Raw genomic sequence first — 16,485 nt, 5'->3', positions numbered from 1 at the left:
ATTCCACCCGCCCCATCCCCATTAGTTTAAAGCCCTTGCTACCGCTCAAGTTATTCAATTTGCCAGGACACTGGTCCCAGGTTGAGTTGAATGAAAGCCATCACAATGGAACAGGCTCCGTATTTCCCCAAAAACTGAGATTCCATTGCCCCCTGCACTATTCCTTCAGCCATGCATTTAATCTGTTCCTCCCTATGCCAATTGGCATGTGGCTCTTGTAGCAATCCAGATATTTTTATGTATGAAGCTCAAACTCTCTCAGCAGTACATCATTGCTAGTTCTGCCTATGCTACTGCTTCATCTGTGGACCACTCCCACACCAAGTTCTTGCCCCCGCACCAAGCAGATGGCTTTAACCTGGCACCATGCAGGCGGCATAACCTTTGGAGCTCTCAGTTCTGGCCACAGAGAACAATATCTATCCCAGAGCACAGAGTGGAGACAATGAGGCCTGGATGCAGCAAAAAAAGCGAGTGCTAGCTTGGGAATTTGGTACACAGGGGAAAGGAGATGCTGCTTTTGATACTTTTTCTCAGCCTTCAGTAGTTGTTGAATGTTCAAAAGCCTTAGTTAGGCAAGCAGGTAGATAATTGATTGGTGAGTTTTCAGACTTTATCTCTAGACTGGTGGCGGTGGGGGGCAGTAGTTTAAATTGGTACTGGGGAGATATAAGCATTGCATTAAAATTATAGCGTAACATGTTAAACTACTTAATATAACTACAGATAACAGTTGAGTGATACTTCTAAATTTGAAACCAAGTTAGTTAAATAAAATACAATAAACGTGGCAGGCAGGTGATGTATTGCAGCTATAGCATGTGGGTGCTGGCGGACACCAATGTGATCCACAGCAACCACACCTGCTGTAAGTGCCTGTAGCTCAAGGAACTTTGGCTCAGGATTGATGAACTGGAGTCCGAGCTTCGAACACTGCAATGCACTAGGGAAGGAGATAGTTACCCGCACGCTTTTTTCCAGGAGGCTGTCACACACCTTAGGCTAGGTACCTCAGATCTGGTCCATGGTCAGGGACAGGAGGGTGTGACTCAGAGTTGGGCAGGTATTGGGCCCAGAATATAGCAATGGAGGAGCCTCATCCCCTGCTATTGGTTCAAGGTTCTTGCAGCTTGTTGTGGACGAGAGTGGGGATTGCAGAGTGGATGAACAAACTGACCACAGCACCGTAGTGTAGCAAGCCATTCAAGGAGGTCACGGTGGGGGTGTGGGGTGTGTTTGTGAGTAAAAAGGAATGTAGTTGTAATTGGGGACAGTCTCATTAGGGGGTTAGATACTGTTCTTTGCAGCTGAGAGCAGGTTTTGCCTGCTCGGTGTCAAGGTTCAGAACATCTCCTCAGGGCTGCTGAGGAACCTGAAGTGGGAGGGGAAGGATCCAGTTGTTGTAGTCCACCTGGGCACCAATGACATAGGTAGGACTAAGAAAGAGGTTCTGCTGATGGAGTACAAGCAGCTAGGGGCTAAATTGAAGCACATAACCACAAAGGTAACAATCTCTAGATTACTACCTTATCTATGTTCAAATTGGCGTAGGGTAAATAAGATCAGAGAGCTGAATGCGTGGTTCAAATATTGGTGTGAGAGAAATGGGTTTCGATTCGTGGGGCACTGGCACTAATCCAGGGAAAGAAGGAGCTGTACTAGTGGGACAATTTTCACCTAAACCACGCTGGGGCCCGAGTCCTGGTGTGTTCTATAACTAGGGCTGTTGGGAAGGCTTTAAACTAAATTGTGGGGGAGAGTTCTCATGAAGGGAGGTTTGGAAAGTTAAAGAGAAACAACAAGGCAGTAGTGCAGGGTAGCAATATTGGTAGTGGTAACCAGAGTGTGAAAGGGAGGCACAGAGCATACAAACATAAGAGTACACCAGTAACTATGGTCAGAGTAGGTAAAATTGGCTTTAACCTAACAGAGGTGGAGAAGGGTTCAGGTGAAGGGAGATTTAGACATCCAAAGATTAAAGTTGATACAATAGAAAAGTATATCTATGTGTGTAAAGACAAGTTCAGTGGGACAGGAAGGGGCAGAGGGTTTAATGGTAATAGTGATTGAAGTCCATGCAGGGAATAATATTAAATATAAAACTGAAGTCATTTTATCTGAATGCACCAAGCATTCACAATAAGGTAGATGAACTAATGACATGAATAGAGCTAAATGGTTTAGATCTAATCACCATTACAGAGACATGGGACAGGATTTTCCTTCCTCTCCCACTCACTGCTGAACCTTCCTCTTCTGCCCCCCTTCACCAATCATCCATAGCAGCCAATGGCCAAGACCCTGATGTGCTGAAACAGACCCCAGACATCAACAGAGACCACTCCCCCCAACCTTCCGTGAGCCACGTCCATTAAAATCCGTGGGAGATTCAGTGGCCCAGCCAAACGTCCACTGACATTCGGCGGATCCGGATGATCCTAGCAGTGGGTGGGGACAGAAAATTCCGCCCATAGCTACAAGGTGCCCAAGGTTGGGAAATAAATTTTCCAGGATACACAATGGCCAGAATTTTCCATTGGCGTTGGACATCATGGTGGGTGTGAGTGGACAGTGTGGCGAGAAGGCCACCGTGAAACCAGTTTGCGATTGCCTGCTCCACCCATCAATGATGGGCCGCATTTCCTGCACCGCATATCGGGAAAGTCATTTTAATACATCTACACCCAAGTATAAGCCCTGCTTGCCGGAATCATCCCAGAATCACGTCAAATTTACCACCCACATCGGCGGGAAAACACGTCAGCCCAGACCGCGTCTTGACAAGTGCGACGTGCAGGAGTCGGGGGTTACCATCAGGGCCTTGCTCACATCGCAAACGCCTGAGGAGCAGAAAATGCTGGAGGCTGAAAGCTACCAGACCCTAGAGGAACATGTGTACCACATGATGGGTGGATTTTCATGGACGTGGCTTACGAAGGTTGGGGGGGTGGGGGGTCTCTGTTGATGTCTGAGGTCTGTTTCGGGACAGCAGGGTCTTGGCCATTGGCTGCTATGGATGATCAGTGAAGGTGGGGAAGAGGAAGGTCCGGCTGTGAGTGGGAGAGGAAGGCTTACCGGGTTGGGGGGGTGGGGGGGGGGGGTGCGGAGTGCGGAATGGGAGAGGAAGGTCTAGGTTTGACTGTGAGCGGAAGGTGTACCGGGGGGAATGAGGTTAGGAGGGGGGGAAACAAAAGTGTCAGGAGGGTGAAGTTGGGAGACAAGGAATGAAGATGTGGGAGGTGAGGTTGGGAGAAGAGGGATTATGGGGGGAGGAGGGTGTAATGGGGGAGTGGGGCAACTGGGGCGGTAGGTGTAATGGGGAAGGAAGTTCAGAGGGGGGAAGGAGCTCGGAGCGGGGGCGGAGTCTAGGGATGGAGTAAGGGTGGAGGATGGAGTAATGGGGTGTGGGTGGGATGAGGTCCAGATGAACATGCAAGGGAGGGGTCTCTGGAGTCAATGACTGCATCTTGTGGAACAAACTGAGGGTGGGAGTGGTAGAAGGGAATGGCGAATATGAGAGAAGGTAGAGTGAGCTGGGAGGTTGGAGGTGTGATGATAGCCATAGAAGGGACAGCAAGGATGGTTGGTGGGGACTCAGAGTCAGACAAGGACCCTGGGGTGGGAAGGAGGAGGTCAGGGTGGTGAATGTGGTTGGGGATGGGATTCCCAGGAAGATAGGGAATGTGCATGCTCATCTGGACATCCTGGAAAGAAAAGGGTTCGAGTTGGTAGGTGATGGTGGAGAGGTAGAAGGTGATGCCAGGGGTGTCAACAGTGATGGGGGAAAAGACATAGGAGACTGGGGGAGGGAAAGGATGGGGGAATTATAGACAAACCTTACAACAACCATGTTTCTGAAATCGAAAGTGAGAGGAGCTGTGTGTTGCACGGGCACAGGCGTTGGGCGTGAGTGGGTTTGGTGGGTGGGCGGAGATGCAGGTCAGCTCAGATGGACAACTGAAAGAGATTCCCAGCAGGTTGAATAGAAAATGCTCAGGACAGTGAGATGAATGTGATGGAGGAAGGCTGTGGGAAAATGGTTATACGAGGCTCTGAAAGGCCCTGCCACACACACACTTCTCCCTCCAGAATCACTCATGGGCCGGCTGTGTGCAGCTGAACTGCTAACGGGAGGAGGGGATGCAGGAGGAGGACTCGAAGTCTGTAACTGAAGCTAAAAATCACCATTACTCATTGGGCAGTATTTCCCGGTTGGCGAGCGGGGGTGGGGGTGGGGCCTGCTTGCCGATGCGTAACATGACACGGGGTGACGTTGGGCATGCATCCCAACATAATCCCGCATCATTTAGATTCTCAGTTCAGTGGGCGGGCAACCGAGTCGGCTGTGCACCCGCCGACCTGGCAACGGCCTATTAAGGCCATTAAAACAATAATTTAAATGGTTAATAGACCTACCTGTCCAACCTTAAAGTTGGCGGGCAGGCAAAGAACCCAGGCCTTCAGAAAAAACATGATCCAAACCTCATCCACGGATGGGATGAAGTTTCATGAGGGATTTAAAATTTGTGTTATATTTTTAATAAAAGTAATTGACATATCCCAGCTCATGTGATAGTGTCATTTGAGGGGACATGTCAAAAAAAATTTTCTCACCCTTTATTATCTTTTTAAAAGTAACACTGATCTCCCTGAGGCAGTACTTTGCATCAGGGAGATCTGTGTGAAAGAGCGCACTCCCGGCTCAGGGAATCCTTAATTGGCCAGCCCACGTAAAATGGCGGCACTACCCAAGTGGAGGTGCCAACTGGGAACCTGCCCGCTCATGCCCTCTCCCGCAAACAACCGCCCCCCCCCCCCCCCCCCCCACCGATAGGGGAAATGCTGCACATTATTCAGTGAAAGCGAATATATTTTCAGGTTATAAAGTGACAAAATGTGTTCACCCATGCAAACACTTGTGGTCAGAAATTACTAACTTTTGTAGGCCTATCACTTCTTCTAGGTGGTGCCCTCGCATCCGCAGGAGCAGTGGAGACAGCCTGTGCAATGGTTGGTCCTGTTGCCTCTGATGATTTTGGCGTGGGTCCTCTGGACAGCCCAGGCCTTTGGGGCCCCGGCTTGCTTTGGCTGTCCTCCTGTGGGCCAACTGCTCCCTCTGTGGTGACAGAGGATGAGGTTGAGGGCGTCACAGGCAAAGTGGGCTTGGAGGGAGAGGACAGCCTCTGAGATTCCTGAGTGGATGACCCAGGGATGTCTAGCTGCTGCTCGTCCTCCCTTTGAGGGCCCCAGCCTGACTCCTTGAGGGGAAGGAGTGCCTGGAGGATGTCAAGGTGCCCAGTTTCCCTCTCGCGTTGCCACTGCAAGAACTCACCCATGGTTACCACGATAGCGTGCGGGTCTGTCTGCACCTCCATGTTCTGCTGGACCAGGGTCTCCACCAGGTCCACCATCCTTCCCATGGAGACCTCCATGCACACATGTGGGAATCACCATCAGCGAGTAGGTAGCCACACTCCTCCAACTCACCTGTCATTTTGTTGGGGCTTCTAACATCTCTGTGTGATGTTCCCACACCTTCTGCTGACTCTCCGGGATGATTTGGAAGGCCAAATCCAGAGGTTCGTCATCTGACTCAGATCTCACAGATGCCTCTTCCCGAGCAGCCCTCCGAGTGCTGGGGAGTCCGGCTGAACCTGCCTCCACCTGCTGCAGACACCTGTCCATGTGGTGACTACCAGATTGTGAACCCGAGCCTGCTCTGGATCTAGGTCCCACTGAGATGTGTGTTTCTGCATTGGTGGAGGGTGTGGGTAAGCGCTGTGACGGGTCTTCTAGGCTGCTTATTTCCTGCTCTTCAATGGAGGAGGTGACATCTTGGCTGGAGGTGAGGACCTGAATGGAGCTGAGGGACTGGCTGGTTGAGGGTGTCGGTTGCTTGGCAGAGCTCCCTGTGAATATGGCGGCAGAGTCAAAAGCAGGAGAGAGAGCACTCACAATTGCATTGAGGGAGGGATGATGTGGTGTAGGATCCTCAAGTGGGTGTTCGCCACCAACCTCACCATCACCATTGGCATGGTCCATGCCCTCACCAGTCAGTGCAATGGCACACTCCTCAAAGTGAGTGAGGGGACTAATGTGGGCCAATCCGCCCCTGGGAGTGGACCTCTGGGACCTCTTCCTGCTGTTGTCAGCCAACTTCGCCTGCATGAAAACAGATGACGAGAGTGTGAGCAGGACGCTTGGCACTGCATGGAATGTTTATGTGGTGAGTGGAGCCGTGGACGCGATGAGGAAACAAGCTCCAGGGGGTATGAGCCTAATGCAGATGTGAAGGTGTGTGTTGAGAGTTAGCAGTGTAAGATTTCTGTGGATGTGTGATGGGTTTGTGAGTGTGTGAGTTGAGGGTGATGAGAAGGGTGAGTTACCCTGGCGAGATGGATGAGAGCAGTCATCCTCTTCCTGCACTAGATGGCTGTCCTCTTTTGCAGGGCATTAACGCTGACCACCACTGCCACCACCTCCCATGCTTGCTGGTCTTCACCCAGAGCAGGGATAGAGGACTTTGTAGCGGGCCTCCATTGTGTCCAGTAGACACTCGAGAGTAGCATCGCTAAATTTGGGGGCAGCATGTTTCCTCCCTTTGGCAGCCATCAGTTCCCAGCAACTTCCTATCCCTTGAAGAGTGCTAGCTCTGTGCAGGAGCACCCTTTAAAAATGGGGCCCGGTTTACTGAAGGCCTGAGGTGATGGCAGGGCAAATATGAGACAGCCCCATCAGCGACCTGGCATGTTTCCTGGGAATGAACTATTTATGAGGTGGGACGTGCTGGGAATGGGACGATACACCGTGAAAAGCTGCTATTGCAGCCAGTGGGTAAAATGTCCCTTTTCCCACCTGCTACTGCACTTTATGCAAATCTGGGATGATTCTGCCCAACGTTTTGAAAAGAGAAGTAGAATAGAAAAGGAGGAGGTATAGCCCTGATAATAAAGGATGACATAAGGCCATTAGTGAGAAAGAATCTTGGCTCATAAAATCAGGATATAGAATCAGTACAGGTGGAGAGATTAGAAATAGCATGGGGCAGAAAATGCCAGTGGAAATAGTTTACAGGCCACCTAACAGGAGTTATGACATTGGACAGCATTAAGCTATAAATTATTGGAGCTTGTAACAAAAACAATGTAATATTTATGGGGGGCTTCAGTCTTCATGTAACGTGAACCAATCGAATTGGCAAAGGTAGTCCGGAAGATGAGTTTGTGAATGCTTTTGAGATAGTTTCCTAGAGAAATATGTTGTGGAACCAACTAGAGATAAAGCTGTTTTAGATCTAGTATTGTGCAATGAGGCAGGGTTAATCAGTAATGTCATTGTAAAAGAGCCACTGGGAAATAGTGATCATAATACAATTGAATTCCACGTTAAGTTTGGAAATTATGTAACACAATCACGAACAAGAACCTTAAACTTGAACAAAGCCAATTACATAGGTATGACTGGAGAGCTGTATAAGGTTGATTAGGTAAATAAACAGAAAGCTATGGTGGTAAATAAATAGAGGGAGACAGTTAAAGAAACCATTTAAAATGTTCAGCAAAAATACATTCCAGTGAAAAACAAAAGCTCAGTGAGAAAGATCCATCATGGCTTGCTAAGGAGGTTAAGGGTAATATTAGTTTAAAAAAAGAGTCTTCTAATGGTACAGAGAATAATGTTAAGTCTGAGGTTTGGGAATGTTTTGGAAACCGGCAAAGGGCCACCAAAATGTTGAGGGAAAAAATGGAATATGAGAGTAAACTAGCAACGAATATAAAAACAGATTGTAAGAGGGTCAGAAGGGCCATACAGACTCAAAACATTAACTCTGTTTCCCTATCCATAGATGCCGTCAGACCTGCTGAGTTTTTCCAACATTTTCTATTTTTATTGCAAGAGGTTTTACAAATACATAAAAAGGAAGAGAGTAGCTAAAGTAAACATTGATCTCTTAGAAGCAGAGACAGGATAAATTATCATGGGGAATGAGGAATGGTAAAAACAGAAGAAGACACAAGTTACATACCAGAAGTAAAGGGTAACCTATGTACTAATAAGAGTGAGGAAAGTACGGTATTTAACATCAACAGAGTAAAAGTACTAGAGAAACCCAAGGGACTAAAATCTGCCAAATCCACCGGACCTGATGTCCTGACGGAATCCTTTTTTAGAATTCTAAGAGATAGTGGATACGCTGGCTATGATTTTCCAAAATTCCCCAGATTCAGAACAGTCCCAGCAGACTGGAAGTTAGCAAATGTAACACCACTATTCAAGAAAGGAGGGAGAGAGCAAAACAGGGAACTATAGGCCAGTTAGCTTGACATCAGTCATCGGGAAATCGCTGGAATTCACCATTAAAGAAGTCTTAACAAATCATGGTATGATTAAAACAAGTCAACATGATTTTATGAAAGGGATATTCTGTTTGACAAAATTATTAGAGTTTTTTTAGGATATAATGAGTAGGGTAGATAAAGGGGAACCAGTAGATGTAATATACCTGGATTAGGAACATAGGAGCAGTAGAGCATTCAGCCCATCAAACCTGCTCTGCCATTCAACACAATCATGGCTGGTCATTCACTTCTTCTTTTTCCCATACCCCTTTATCTTGTTGGTATTTAGAGATCTGTTAAACTCTACTTTAAACATAGTCAATGACTGAACTTTCACATCCCTCTTGGGTACAGAATTCCAAAGATTCACAACCCTCTGAGTAAAAAAAAAATTCTCCTCATCTTGGTCCTAAGTGGCTTCCCCTTATTTTGAAATTGTGTACCCTGGCTCTAGACTCCCTGTCCAGGGTAAACATCTTACCTGCATCTATCCTGTCTATCCTTTTAAGTAATTTGTAGGTTTCAATGAGATCTCCTCTCATTCTTCAAAATTCTAGAGAATACAGGCCCAGCTTCCTCAATCTCTCTTCATGGGACAGACCCGCCATCCCAGGAAAAGTCTGGTGAACCTTCGCTGCTCTCCCTCTATAGCAACAATATCCTTCCTAAGGTCAGGGAGCCAAAACTACACATAGTGCTCCAGATGCGATTTAAACAAGGTTCTATACAATTGAAGCAAGATTTTATTCCTGTACTCAAATCCTTTTGCGATAAAGGCTAACATACTATTAGCCTCCCTAATTGCTTGCTGCAAATGCATGTTAGTTCTCAGTGACTTATTGACAAGGACACCCAGGTCCCTTTGTACATCTACACTTTCTAATCTCTCACCATTTAAGAAATACTCTGCACATCTGTTCCTTCTACCAAAGTGGATAACCTAATATTTTTCCCTATTACATTCCATCTGCCATGTTCTTGCCCACTCATTACGTCTGTCCAAATCTTCTTGAAGCCACTTTGCATCTTCCTCACAACATGCACTCCCACCTAGCTTAGTGTCATCCGTGAACTTGGAAATATTACATTTGGTCCCCATATCCAAATCATTGATATATATTGTGAACAGCTGGTGCCCCCAAGTTCTGATCCTTGTGATTCCCCACTAGTCACAGCCTGCCAATGCAATAATGGCCCATTTATTCCTACTCTCTGTTTTCCGCCTGTTAGCCAATCCATAGTCCATGGCAGTTTATTACCTCTTATCCCATGTGCTTTAATTTTGCTATCCAACCTCCTGTGGGGTACTTTATTGAAAGCCATCTGAAAATCTAAGTACACTATGTCCAACAACTCCCCTTTATCAATTCTGTTAGTAACATCCTCAAAAAACTCCAACAGGTTTGTCAAACATGATTTCTAAAAGTTGTTCAATAAGATGCCACAGAAAAAGTTAATACACAAGGTATGGAGCTCATAGAGTTGAGCTTGATATATTAGCATGGATAGAGGACTGGTTAATGAACAGGAAGCAGAGAGTAAGTGTAAACAGGGCATTTTCAAGTTGGCTTTCGGTGACTAGTAGAGTGCGGCAAGACTTAGTTCTGGGGCCTCAGCTATTTCCAATATATATAAATAACTAAGACAAAGAAACCGAGTGTAATGTATCTAAGTTTGCTGACGATGAAACCTAGGTGGAAATGCAAGCTGTGAGGAGGACACAAAGAGGCTGCAAAGAGATATAGACAGGAGTGGGTAACAAGTGTTAGAATATCAGTGGAGACCGATAACTTAAAACAAGATTTGAACATCCAGTTCATTGCTGAAATGACAATAGGATGACAGTAGAAAAGGACAATGGGCAATTCAGAGTAAGAATAATTAACTGGGGCAGAGCCAACTTAAATGGGGCAGGAACAGAACTGGGCTGGATTGACTGGAACCAAAGGTTGGCATGAAAATCTGTAGCTGAACAATGGGCGACCTTCAAAGAAAAAAGTCAAGGTATATTTCCTCAAAAGGAAAAGGTAGGACAAACAAATCCAAAGCTCCCTGGATGCAAAAGGAGATAGAAATTAAGATAAAGAAAACAAAGTGCATTTATGACAGATGTCAGGTAGAAAATACAGTTAAGAACCAAGCTGAATACAGAAGGTTCAAAGGAGAGGTGAAGAAGCAGAGAGGGATTATGAGAAAAGACTGGCAGAAAAGGGGAATCCCAAAGCCTTCTATAGCCACATAAATAGTGAAAGGGTGGTAAAAGAGGAGTAGAGCCGATTAGGGACCAAAAAGGAGAATTAAATATGGAGGCAGGGGGCATGGCTGAGGTGTGAAATGAACTGTTTGCATCTGTGTTTACCAAGGAAGCAGATGCTACCCAGGCCATGGTAACAGAGGAGGAAATTATGTCTCTAGAAGGGATCAAAATTGATAAAGAGGAGGTATTGAGTAAACTGCCAGTACTTAAGGCTGACAAAGCACCAGGGCTGGATGAGATGTATCCAAGGATATTGAGGGAAGTGAGAGTGGAAATTGCAGGGGCAGAGGCCATAATCTTTCAAGTCTTCCTTAGACTCAGGGGAGGTGCCAGAGGACTGGAAAATTGCAAACATTACCTTGCCCTTGTTCAAAACAGGTTGTAAGGATAAGCCCAGCAATTACAAACCAGTCAGTCTGACTTCAGCGGTGAGGAAGCTTCAAGGAACAATTATTCGGGATAGAATTAGTAGTCACATGGAAAAATGTGGGTTGAATAGGAAGAGCCAGAATGGATTTCTTAAAGGAAAAGCATATTTAAATAACTTACTGCAGTTTTTTGAAGAGGTAATGGAGAAGGTTAATGAGGGTAATGCTGTTGATGTGGTCTACATGGACTTTCAAAAGGCATTCGATACAGTGCCACACAACAGACTTGTGAGAAAAGTTACAGCTCATGGGGCAGAAATTTGCCCTTGACAGGCAGGCTCGGCAGGGGTGGATGGAGGTGGTCGGAAAGCCCACCGCCACCTGTGATCAGGACCAGACCACGATTTCACACTGGCAGGCCAATTAAGGCCCACCCAGCATGAGACACAAGCAGCATCCTGTGCGGGCGGAGGTAGGAAGGCGAGCGGGACGAGTGCCAACTTCGCGCATGCATGTGAGTGAGCGCTACATAATCTCCCTGAAGCATGGAGCTGCCTCAGGGAGATGAAGAGATATAAAAAGATGTCTTAAAGTATGTCCCCTCATGTGACTCTGTCACTCCATGACTCTGTCACATGGGCAAGGTTATGTTATTAATTCAATTGTAAAACTTATCTTTTTTTGCTTTTGGAAGCCTCATTCGACCTGTGGATGAGGTTTCCAAAAAATGCAAAGGCTGCTTGGCCTCCACTGCTCACTGGGGGAGAAAATAGCGGCCCTCTAAGAGAAGAAATTCCTTCTCATCTCCATCTTAAATGGGAGAGCCCTCATTTTGAAAGTGTGCCCCCTTGTTCTAGATTCCAGCATGAGGGGAAACATCCTCTCAGCATCCATCTTGTCAAGCCCCCTCAGAATCTTATGTTTCTCTCATTCTTCTAAGCTCCAATGAATACAGGTCCAACCTGCTCAACCTTTCCTCATAAGACAACCCTTTCATCTTAGGAATCAACCTGGTGAACCTTCTCTGAGCAACTTCAATGCAAGGACATCCCTCCTTGAGTAATGTGACTAAAACTGTACACAGTAATCTAGCTGTGATCTAACCAATGCCCTGCACAAATTGTAGCAAGACATCCCTCTTTTATATTCCAAACCTCTCCCAATAAAGGCAACATTCCATTTGCTGTAATCTTAATTATTTGCTGTATCTACATGCTGATCTTTTGTGATTATGTACAGACACCCAGATCCCTTTGCACCACAGTCTCTCCCCATTTAAATAATACCCTGTTCTTCTATTCTTCCTGCCAAAGTGCACAACTTTACATTTTCCCACATTATGCTCCATCTGTAAATTTTTTTTCCCACTCACTTATCCTATCTATTTCCTTTTGCAGACTCTTTGTATCCTGATTCTCTGTTTCTTGTCAGTTAGCCAGTCCTCTATCCATGCTAATATACCACTCTAACACCATATGCTCTTACCTTGTGCAGTACCTGTGGTACCTCTCACCTGTGGGAAGAGCAGTCAGAGAGGTGGACCTGCAGGAGATACACAGAGCAGGGAGAGAATAAATACAGCCCGGGGAGTGCGGCTTACATCATTCATCTTCGAGAAGATCAGTCGGAGAGCAGACCTGTCAGCTGCTTGGGACCAGCCCGCACTGAGTTCGAAAGGAGAGTGAAAGAAAGCAAATTGTGACGTTACAAGAAAGAAGCAACTTGATTGGTTGAAGAAGAAGCTGGCTTTTGGTGAGTACCTGGCAGGTATCTAGTAAGTGTTCAAGGTTTATTATATTCCTAAGGTTTACAATAAAGTAGGAACTCTACTTTTTGGTAAGGTTTATTAAGTAGCATTTAAAAGTTTAAGGTTAAGGCATGGCAGGACAGCTCAGCCAAGCGGAATGCCTGTCCTGTGGGATGTGGGGAATCGTGGACACTTCTTGTGACCCACAGGAGCCCATGTTCAGGAAGTGTCACCGGCTGCACAAGCTTGAGCTCCGCATTTCAGAGCTCAAGCAGTGGCTGGAGTTACTGAGGTGCATCCGTGAGGCAGAGAACTACTTGTATAGCACATTCAGAGAGGTGGTCACACTGCAAGTTAAGGGCAAGCAGGCAGATAGGGAATGGGTGACCGTCAGGCAGTCCAAGAGAAACAGGCAGGTAGTGCAGGAGTCCCCAGAGGTCCCGTTCACTAACTGGCTTTCCATTCTAGATATAGGTGAGAGCGATGGATCCTTGGAGTGCAGCAAGAGCCAAACCTGTGGCACCACAGGAGGCCCAGCTGTACAGGAGGGGAGGAAGAAGAGCGGAAGTGTAGTACTGATAGGGGATTCTTTACTTAGGGGACAGACAGGCATTTCTGCGGACTCCAGGATGGTTTGTAGCCCCCCTGGTGTTAGGGTCAAGGATGGCACAGAACGATTGGGACATTCTTGTGGGGAAGGGAGAGTTTTAGATTCCGGGGACAAAGGGACTGGCTCTGGGGCAGATGGCACCTGTACAAGCCGAATGGGTAACATCTGAACTGTGCTGGGACTGAGTTCCTTGTGGGTTATTTTGCTAGTGCTGTTGGGGAGGGTTTAAGCTAACTCAGCAGGGTTATGGGAACCAGGAGAGAATATTAGAAAGTAATGCCAGGGTGCACAGAATGATGGAAGAGGCAGATAGCACTAAAATAGAGATAGTAAGTTAATAGATGGAGTCGGAGTAAGGGAGCAAGTAATGAAATCTAATTCAGGGATATACTACACGCATGTGAATGCATGGATTATAGTTAATAAAATTGGGTAGTTAAAGGCACCGATTGTCTTTTGGGATTATGATGTTGTGGCGATAATGGAGACCTAGTTTAAGGAAGGGCAGGTCTAGGTGGTAAACATTCCTGGTTACAAAATGTTCAGAAAAGATAGGAAAGGGAAAAAAGGAGGAAGAGTGGCGTTTTTGGTTAAGGAGAGTATTGCAGTACTGGAGAAAGAGAATGTGTCAGAGGATTCAAGGACAAAATCGATTTGGCTAGACCTAAAGAATAAGAAGAATGCAATTACAATGCTCGGTGTAATGTACAGACCACCAGCTAGCGGGAAGGATACAAAGGAACAAATCTGCAAGGAAATTTCAGAGAGGTGTAAATATCATATTGTAGTTATAATTGCCCGTACATAGACTGGGATAGTGGTAGTGTAAGAGGCATTGAGGGATAAGCATTCCTAGATTGTGTTCAGGGGAATTTCCTACAACAGTATGCGTCCAATTCAACAAGAAAGGAGGCACTGCTAGACCTGGTTCTTGGGAATGAGGTGGGCCAAGTAGATCAAATGACAGTAGGGGAACATTTAGGGGACAGTGATCATTGTATCATAAGGTTTAGGATTATGGTGGAAAAGAATATTGGTCAATCCAGAGTAAGAATAATCAACTGGTCCAGAGCGGACTTCAATGGGGCGAGAACAGAGTTGGGCCGGAACCAAATGTTGGCGGGAAAAACAGTAGCTGAACAATGGGCTACTTTCAAAGAGGAGATGGTTTGGGCACAGTCAAGGTATGTTCCCTCAAAAGGGAAGGGTAGGACAAACAAATCCAGAGCTCCTTGGATGACAAAGGAGATAGAAATTAAGTTAAAGAAGAAAAAGTGTGCTTATGACAGGTGTCAGGTAGCAAATACAATTGAGAACCAAGCTGAATACAGAATGTTCAGAAAGGATGTGAAAAAGCAATTATGAGAAGCAAAGAGGGATAATGAGAAAAGGCTGGCAGCTATCATAAAAGGAAATCCCAAAATATTCTATAAGCACATCAATAGTTAAAAGGTGGTAAAAGGAGGAGTAGGCCTGATTAGTGTCCAAAAAAGGGATTTACACATCAAGGCAAGAGGCATGGTTGAGGTGTTAAATGAATACTTTGCATCTGTCTTTCCCTACGAGGTAGGTACTGCCCAGGCCATAGTGACAGAGGAGGAAACTCAGTCACTAGGAGGGTTTAAAATTGATTAAGGAGGAGATATTGGATAAGGCACCGGGACCGGATGAGATGCATCAAAGAATATTGAAGGAAGTGAGAGTGGAAATTGCAAAGGCACTGGCAATAATATTTCAATGTTCCGGATTCCAGGGAGGTGCCGGAGGACTGGAGAATTGCAAATGTTATGCCCTTGTTCAAAAATGGTTGTAAAGATCAATTACAGACCAGTCAGTATAACTTCGACGGTGGGGAAATTTGTAGAAACAATTATTCAGGATAGAATTAATAGTCACCCGGAAAATATGGATTGATTGGGAAGAGTCAGCTTGGATGTGTTAAAGGAAAGCCATGTCTAGATAATTTACTGGAGTTTTTTGAAGAGTAACAGAGATGTTTGATGAGGGCAAAATCATTGATGTGGTGTATATGGACTTCCAAAAGGTGCTCGATACAGTGCCACACAACAAACTTGTGAGGAAGCTTGTACATCATGGAATAAAAGGGATAGTAGCAATGTGAATACAAAATTGTCTGAGGGATAGGAAACAGAGAGTAACGGTTAATGGGTATTTTTCAGGCTGGAAGAAGGTTTGTAGTGGAGTTCCCCAGGGGTAGATATTGGAACTCTTGCTCTTCCTGATATATATAAATGATCTAGATCTTGGTGTTCAGGGGACAATTTCAAAGTTTGTGGACAATACAAAGCTTGGGAATGTTGTAAACTGTGAAGAAAACAGTGTAGAACTTCAAAAGGACATAGACAAGTTGGTGGAATGGGCAGATAGGTGGCAGATGAAGTTCAATGCGGAGAAGTGTGAGGTGATGCACTTTGGTGGAAAGAACTTGGAAATACAGTATAAAATAAAGGATACTATTCTAAAGGGTGTGCAGAAGCAGAGAGACCTAGGTGTATATGTACATAAGTCATTAAAGGTGCTAGCACAGGTAGAGAGAGCTGCTTCTAAAGCTTAGAGTAATCTAGGCTTCATTAATAGGAGCATAGAGTACAAGAGCAGGGAGGTTATGATAAACTTATATAAGACACTGGTTAGACCTCAGCTGGAGTATTGTGCACAGTCCTAGGTGCCACATTGTAGGAAGGATGTGAACACATTGGAGAGAGTGCAGAAGTGGTTTACGAGAATGGTTCCAGGGATGAGATACTTCAGTTATGAGGAAAGATTGGCAAAGTTTGGACTGTTTTCCTTGGAGAGGAGAAGGCTGAGAGGAGACTTGACAGGAGTTTTCAAAATAATGAGAGGCCTGGACAGAGTAGATAGGGAGAAACTGTTCCCACTCATAAACGGATCGAGAACCAGAGGGCACAGTTTTAAAGTGTTTTGCTAAAGGACCAAATACGAGGTGAAAGAAAACTTTTTCACACAGTGAGTAGTTGGGGTTTAGAATGCACTGCCTGGAAGTGTGGTGGAGGCAGGTTCAACTGAGGCATTCAAGAGGGCTTTGGATGATTAATTAAATAGAAACAATGTGCAGGGTTACAGGGGAAAGACAAGAGATTGGTACTAAGTTAAAATGTTGAGAGAGCCATGTGCAGACACAA

This window comes from Carcharodon carcharias, chromosome 21 (genome assembly GCF_017639515.1).
Source record: "Carcharodon carcharias isolate sCarCar2 chromosome 21, sCarCar2.pri, whole genome shotgun sequence".
Taxonomy (NCBI): Eukaryota; Metazoa; Chordata; class Chondrichthyes; order Lamniformes; family Lamnidae; genus Carcharodon; species Carcharodon carcharias.
The sequence above is the reverse complement of the archived record's forward strand: the minus strand, read 5'-3'. Positions refer to the sequence as shown.